This window comes from Lycium barbarum, chromosome 1, assembly GCF_019175385.1.
Source record: "Lycium barbarum isolate Lr01 chromosome 1, ASM1917538v2, whole genome shotgun sequence".
Taxonomy (NCBI): domain Eukaryota; kingdom Viridiplantae; phylum Streptophyta; class Magnoliopsida; order Solanales; family Solanaceae; genus Lycium; species Lycium barbarum.
In genome coordinates, this window is record NC_083337.1 from 132,474,547 (window position 1) to 132,482,568 (window position 8,022).

Consider the following 8,022-nt stretch of genomic DNA (forward strand, 5'->3'; position numbering starts at 1 on the left):
GATGAGCATAAAGAATTCTGTTTCTAAATGAGTTCTGTAAGTTTTAATGTCCCTAACTTTCGTAAAAGATCTTGGATTTTCTTTGAAACGTTCGTAAAAGTTCTGTGGTAAAAATGTCCGTAACTTTCCCATACTAAACCGGATTGACTTGAAACGTGTTTATGATCCTTCAAATGTCGATAAGAGTACGTCTCTATCGAGTCTTGATTTATGTGCATATGGTTTCGCACTACTCTGTTCGTGCAAGTCTCAGTATGTCCTTCACTGCGTCCCGGGCCAGGGTATGTTCTCGTGAGTACTTCTCTGCATTGTTCACCGCGTCCCTCTTACTTGCGGGCCGGGGCATGTTATATATGATATGATGACATTATGATATGATGACGGGGTGGTGGCCAGGATGGCATATGATGACTCTATTCACCGCGTCCTGCAAAAGAGAGCCAGGGCACGTTACATGCATATATGATACATGACATTGGCATACATGATTCCATTCACCGCGTCCCTCAAGGGAGGGCCGGGGCACGTTATACGCAAATATGATACATGATAATGACATACATGATTCCATTCACCGCGTCCCTCAAGGGAGGGCCGGGGCATGTTATACGCAAATATGATACATGATAATGACATACATGATTTCATTCACCGCGTCCCTCAATAGAGGGCCGGGGCACGTTATATGCATATATGATATATGGTGATGACATGCATGAATTTACTCACCGCGTCCCTCACTAGCGGGTCGGGGCACGTTTTATTATATATGATATACGATGATGGTATACATGATTTTCATTTGAAAAGGAAAGTACTTTGATGTTTTAAAAGTTCATACTTGATTCTGGTAAATCTCTGTTTCAGCTATGATTCTCTTTTACTGTAATTCTTGCCTTACATGCTTAGTACATTTTTCGTACTGACCCCCTTTTTTCGGGGGCTGCATTTCATGCCGCGCAGGTACACCCAGATGAGTTGAGGCTATTATAGAAGATGTTCCAGCGGAGATGGCAAGCTCCATTTGCTCATGGAGTGTTGCCGGGTCAGAGTATTATGCTATGATGTTTCGTTCGAAGTTAGAGACTTTGCAGACAGAGTCATGGGTATTGGTTGTCAGTTCTGTAAGCGGCTCCATCAGCCGATGTGTCATTTTGTGTTATGATAAAGGTTCTATATGATTACAGATTTTGTTTGATTTGAAAGCAACGAAAAAGAATATTTCTGAAAGTTGTGCTATGCATTTCATCTTTATTTGATTTAAAAGGTCCAAAAGATTATGTATGTAATAAGAGTTTGCGGGTTCGCTCGGCTCCGAATATGGGGTCGGGTGCCCATCACACCCTAGTAAGGTTAGGGTGTGACATTCTTCCACAACTGTATTATCTAATGCAACAGATTAGTAACTTATTTAAACAGATTAGTTACTTATTGGAACAGATTAGTAACTTGTTGAAACGGATTAGTAATTTGTTGCAACTTCTTCAACAACTGTATGACCTGTTGCAATCATTTAGGCAACTTGTCTAAACAAATTAGTAGATTAGTAATTTTTTGCAAATTTTCAAAAACTGTACTATCTGTTGCATTTGTTGCAACAACATTCATAAATAATAACAAGGACAAAAAAAAATTGTTCAAGTAGTAATTTGTTAAATAGCCAGCTCAGGGCTCCAAAACTTTATCTATCACACCCACTGCCCCCCGCCACTGCATCCTCGCCACTGAGATGTCACACAATAGAGTCTCGGGCTTCATCATGTTAGTGCCGGTAAGTAAGTGCTCAATAAAAGCAAGTGAATACGATCCGCATGCCATTGCAGTTTCATTGCGGGGGAGATTCTCCTTCAGCATAAATTTCCAAGCTTCGTTGAACAGCTTTTCAGGCAAGTGTTCAAACATGCTATTCTGCTTCAGTAGCTTCGGCCATAATTCAATGACTGGTTGGATGTGGATGAAGAACTCATCATCTTGGATTTTGGGAGGTTGCAGTCGTAAACATTTATCACCCCCTCCTCAATTATGAATTCGAGGGTGACAAATTGTCTGACATTTATGTTCATGATAGTAAGCACCCTTTTGGCACCGACCCACTCGCGACCACCTCTGGCTGGTATAGTACCACTACAATAAGTGATAACACCATCATCCCATATAAAATCATCAAGCATTTGCTTGAATGGAATAGCTTCCGGCTATGTGCTTTCATCCGACAACTCTGTGTACCACTTGAGCATGATATTGTAGAAGTTGAGATCCAAGATTATATCTGTGGAAGCATAGTGCTCAGTGAAACTGCTTTGCCTCACACTTATTAGGAGCATAATTTCATCAACATACTGCATTAAAAGTATAAGAAATGTCAGTCACCTGAACAACTAAGTGAGTTGTTGCAACAAGTGTTCACTTGTTGCAACAAGTATTCCACTTGGTGCAATAACTCTCTTAGTTGTTGCAACAACAACAATACTTGTTGCAGCTAATACAACCAAAATAAGACTTGTTTCAATAAAAATAATTATTGTTTTCAAACTTACACTGGCCAACCACCAATCTTCCATGCTTGTCATTATCCTGAAGTCATCGGCCTTAAATTCATGCAATGAATACATCGTACCCTTGATCTTCTTGGCATTGACGAATTTTTCAAGCTTTTTCAATTTTTGAGCATCTGCATGCTGTACACATTTACCTTTTTAAGATCAACAACAGCTGCTGCCTTGTGGGGTGTAGAAGATTTCCTTGACCTAACATCGGCAAGTGCCTTGGAAATTGCTTTTCCCTTCTTGCGAATGTGAATAGGAGTATAAGGTGAGGTCAGCTTCTTGGATGGATTGACACCCCTCTTGGATAACAAACTCTGTAAAGTAGAATTTGTGTCTTTTTGTGCCTTCACCAACTCCTCAACATTTTTCATCAAATCATCCATTCGTCGCTTGCAATAGGTGCATTCACAAGCACATTTCGATGTGCCGACACCAACAAAGGAAAATCTTCCACAAAATCCACCACAACTAACATCTCCACCAATTGGAGTTTGTCCACCAACATCACCACCAATTGGAGTTTGTCCACCAACAACACCACCAATTGGAGTTTGTCTACCAACATCATCATCTATTATTTTTTCACCGGCAATTTCTGCCGCAACATCATCAACAACAGGTTGACCACTAGCAACAACACCACCACCACCAACATTTACCACAACTGATTCCCTTTTGATGGCTTTCACTCCAGCCAATTGTAATTTCAACCCCTCAATCATTTTATCAGGAACAGATTGTAAGGGCACAAAGGAAGCAAGGAATGACATCTCTAACTTCCGTACTGTCGGGACAAGCCACAGGTGCACAACCTATAATAAAAAAGTAGATATATTAAAATGGTCCTAAATCATGAAATGCAACAAATGACTAGGTTGTTGCAACAGGTGTCATACTTGTTGGACATTATCCAACAGATTAGTAACTTGTTGCAACAAATGTCATACTTGTTGTACATTATCCAACAGATGACTAAGTTTATTCTATATACGTGTCTTAAGGCTTACCTCTTCCAAAGGAGGGTTAAAAAGATCAACACTCAATCTTTTCTTGCTTTTTGCAGTTAGCCATCTAAGCATTCTTGGAAAAGACACTTCTAAAGGGTAGTCCTTCACTTGTTGCCGGAGGTGAGGAATAGCTTCAAATGCCCAAGCCTAGAAAACAAGATACCAGCAAAATCAAAATGATGATAGAAATACAAAAAATACAAGAAATTGACATTGCAAATGCTTTACCATGAAAGCCCAAGAGAAGCCATATAGATTGACTGTCTTCACTGTTAGCTTAAGCTCTTTCGATAAATAGTCACCAGTCAACTTGAAGCTTTCCCGGACCAATCCATGGTTGTTGAATGCCTCATAGTCCTCCGCAATTTTAAGCAAACCGAGTGGTATGTTGAGACTTGTATCTTTTGCCATAAGAACACAGTGCACAAACCAAACTAAACACAAGGACTGCTTATGCTTTTCTAACATGGTTTTGGACTGCAAATCTACAAGCAGCTTATCTCCTTTGTAGCTTTTTCCAACTAATTCCACCTAACCAGTTTCACTCTTATCTTTTCCGCCCTTTCCTACTTTCTTGGCTTCTTTGGCTGTCTTGCTAGTCCGGGCTGGCTTATTCAATACAACAGTAGGAAGCTCACAAGGATGACATCTAAGGCCAGTAACTATGGCAAACTCTTTCAAGCCAAAGCACACTGGCATGCCATAGTAATTAATCCAAAGCTCATCCTTTGCATCCAAAAACATTGTACGCTTCATGAGCCCATATACCATTTTCATTTGAAACCGTGCACCGATATCTTCAGGCAGATCCAAATACACCCCAAAACAGCTTTTCCTAAAGAAATCCTCCAACCCCTTCTTTTTAAGAATTAGCCTAAACATATTAAAGTTCTTGCCCATGCCTGATTTGACCGTAAGATCAACGGTCAAATTATTATTTTCATTCAACGGCATCCTCACGGCATACTTGTCAATACTGAAAACATTGACGACCTCGACAATGGAAGGTTTGTTATGATCTATGTCCAATCTACTATTTCTCTTCTTTGTTCTTAATTCAGCTATGAACATCGACAAGTGAAATGTATTTTTGGAAGCACTATCCCTTTCATCATCTTCATCCACTCCATCTCCTTCATCTACTCCATCAGCAGTTTCTTCAGCTTCTAATTATTCTTTACTTTATTCATTTGTATCTACTGCTTCTTGGCTCTATACTTCCTCTCTTTCTGAGGATTGATTGTCAGTTTGACTGTCTCTTTCCTCTATATTTGCTAATTCAACAATAGATTTTTCTAAATCAGCAAGATCTTTAATGATAATTGCATTCTAGCTTTTTATTATCTCTATGACCCTCAGTTGATTTCTCAACTTTTCTTTTGGCTGGAGACATTTTATCTACATACAGGAGAAAAAAAAAGCTTCAACTGATTAGTGCATTATTCAAAGTAAACAAATAATAAGAAGTGCAGCATTTGATCAAACAAAATACAACAAGTAATAGAATTCCCCAATAACTGAAGAATTTGTTGCAACAAATGATGTAACTTTGCAATAAGTGAATAGGTTGTTGCAACAGATTCTTCAGTTGTTGAATGATTAAGTTGTTGGATATCTTCTATAAACACAACCAAATAACTGAAGCAATGTCCAACGGATTTATAGTTGTTGCAACAAGTGTATAACTTGTTGCAACAAATAAAAATCTGTTGGATATCTTCTACAAACAGAACCAAAAAACTGAAGCTATGTCCAACAGATTTGTAGTTGTTGCAACATATTGTATACTTGTTGCAACAAATATATAACTTGTTGCAACAACTAAAAATCTGTTGGATATCTTCTACAAACAGAACAAAAAAACTGAAGCTCTGTCCAACAGATTTGTAGTTGTTGCAACATATTGTATACTTGTTGCAACAAGTGTATAACTTGTTGCAACAACTAAAAATCTGTTGGATATCTTCTACAAACAGAATCAAAAAACTGAAGCTATGTCCAACAGATTTGTAATTGTTGCAATATATTATCTACTTGTTGGCACAAGTGTAGAAATTGTTGCAACAACTAAAAATCTGTTGGACATAGCTTCTATAAACAGAACCAGATAAATACTAGGACAAGAACAAAAAAACCATCTGTTGGATATCTACTCCTAAACCCTGAACCATACCAGGACAACAACAGAAAACACCATTTATTTCACTACAAACACACAACAACAACAACAACAACAACAACAACAATAACAATAACAAGATGGATTTTATCCAAGCTTTTCCTAAACACTGAACCAAACCAAAACAACAAGCATCTACTTCCAAGACAATAGCAAAACCATCTACTACAGACACACAATCATACAAGTTAAACAAAATATACCAAATGTATGTGCAATAATTGTTTATCCTTTCTGTCATGACCCAGCTCCGTGGGCCGCGACTGGTGCCCTATTTGGACACCCCAAACAGACTTACATGCTAACTCGTCATATTCTAATTTAACTCAGATTTCATATTGATCATTTTAAACAGATTGGAAGCAAATATTATCTTAAGCGGTCGCACGTGCAAAAAAATATCATATCAAAGTCAGAAGGGGCGGCGGAATACACATCGCCGAATATATGCACATATATAAACATGTGGGCCACCATGGCCGCTATAACAGACAGGACCGCATTAAGACGCAATTCATAAGCAGAACGAACACACACACGACCCATGACCCACATATATGACTACAGGCCTCTACAAACCAAAACGGAAACATATGACGGGACAGGGCCCCGCCGTACCCCAAATAGTCAAATATACAGGAACATGTACATGACAAAGATATATACCAAAATATGGGCTCCGGATCAAAAGGAGCACTCTGTACTGGCAGAAGGTGTAGCCTACTCTGGCGGATCACGAGTCTCTGTACCTGCGGGCATGAAACGCAGCCCCCGAAGAAAGGGGGTCAGTACGAAAGATGTACTGAGTATGTAAAGCATAGAGTAGAGAAATCCAAACCATATCTGACATAAAAGGGTACAGGAAGTAAATACCGAACCAGTACATCAAAGTCTGTGCTGAAAGCATATGTATATATAATGCAAATAAAAATCATGCATAAGGCTCAGGAACGTGGTCACCACTCCGACGCTGGTGCCACAACACAGCATACTCCAGAAGGTTTCAAATCTCCGTACAAACCCCGAACATAACACATCATCACAACATATCATATCATCAAAACATATCATAAGCCATATCACAACATAACTCCATAAACGGTACCCGACCCTATGGCGAGGTCTCGGGAACCGTAACACATCATACTGCCGAATATGTCATAATTCGCACGATCACAAAATCGGCCTGGGATCCGGCGAACGATATCATAATAATATGCACGAGCGGAGTAGTGAGAAACTAATGCAATTTGCATAGCAAAAACATTTGTGAAAACTTGATATAATCATATGACAACAAGTTAGGTAAACTAGTTTGAACAACTGATCAATATGGAGTCTATCTCACAAAAATACTTCTGAATTCGTATTTATAATTCAAAATATAAATCAGAACATGATGGAGCAATCGAGACATTATTCTTTAGTAGCTAAAATCATAAGCAAAAGCCTCTTTCTGATATCATACAAAAATAAGCCAATTAGGGCAAACGAAGGAGTTTCGGAGTTAGTGGGCCCATTTCGGGTCAAGTCAAGGTGGCGTACGTAATTTACAAACATTAGACCTTATGGAGTCATCAATGAACGTCTTAAGGCGATTCGGTTACGTTTGTGCAAATTGCGAATGTTTGGACATTTCTTCCAACAAATGTAAAGGTTCCAATTCAATTTTACTGAATGAAATAGTACTAAAAGTAAACTCAGGTTTCGATGATCAGAATATTCTCCGAGGCTCTAATCCGAATCTAGTATGTCTAGGACATGCCAAAAGAAGGAAAGGTAGGGCTTTACATACCTTATTCGCGTCTTACGCTCGTCCGAGCTCAACTCCCGTTTCCACCAAAATCTACAATTGGTCATAATTACCAAATGTGAATTACAAACTTTTAAGAATTCAAACTTAAATCCATATTTATCTACCGAAATTTCGGCAGCATTTCCCCTATAAATTCAACATCCTCGAGAGTTAACTCGGCCATAATATCAACAACAACACCCAGAACAATACCAACAACAACAACAATCACAACAAAACACATTCTAGCATAATTATTCTTCTTTTCTACATAATGCAACAACTTCCATTCCAACTTCACACTTTCAAACTAATATCAATATTTCCATATTCATCAACTAATTCGAGATTGTTCAAACATGATTCAATAGTATTTCAATCAATATTCAAGGATTCAAGCAATCCCGCCGATTCCATATTCCGTCCGAAACCTCTACAAATGCAACGAAACAACAAAGTCGCATTGTTTTCTTCCAAGTTCATTAATGACAACAA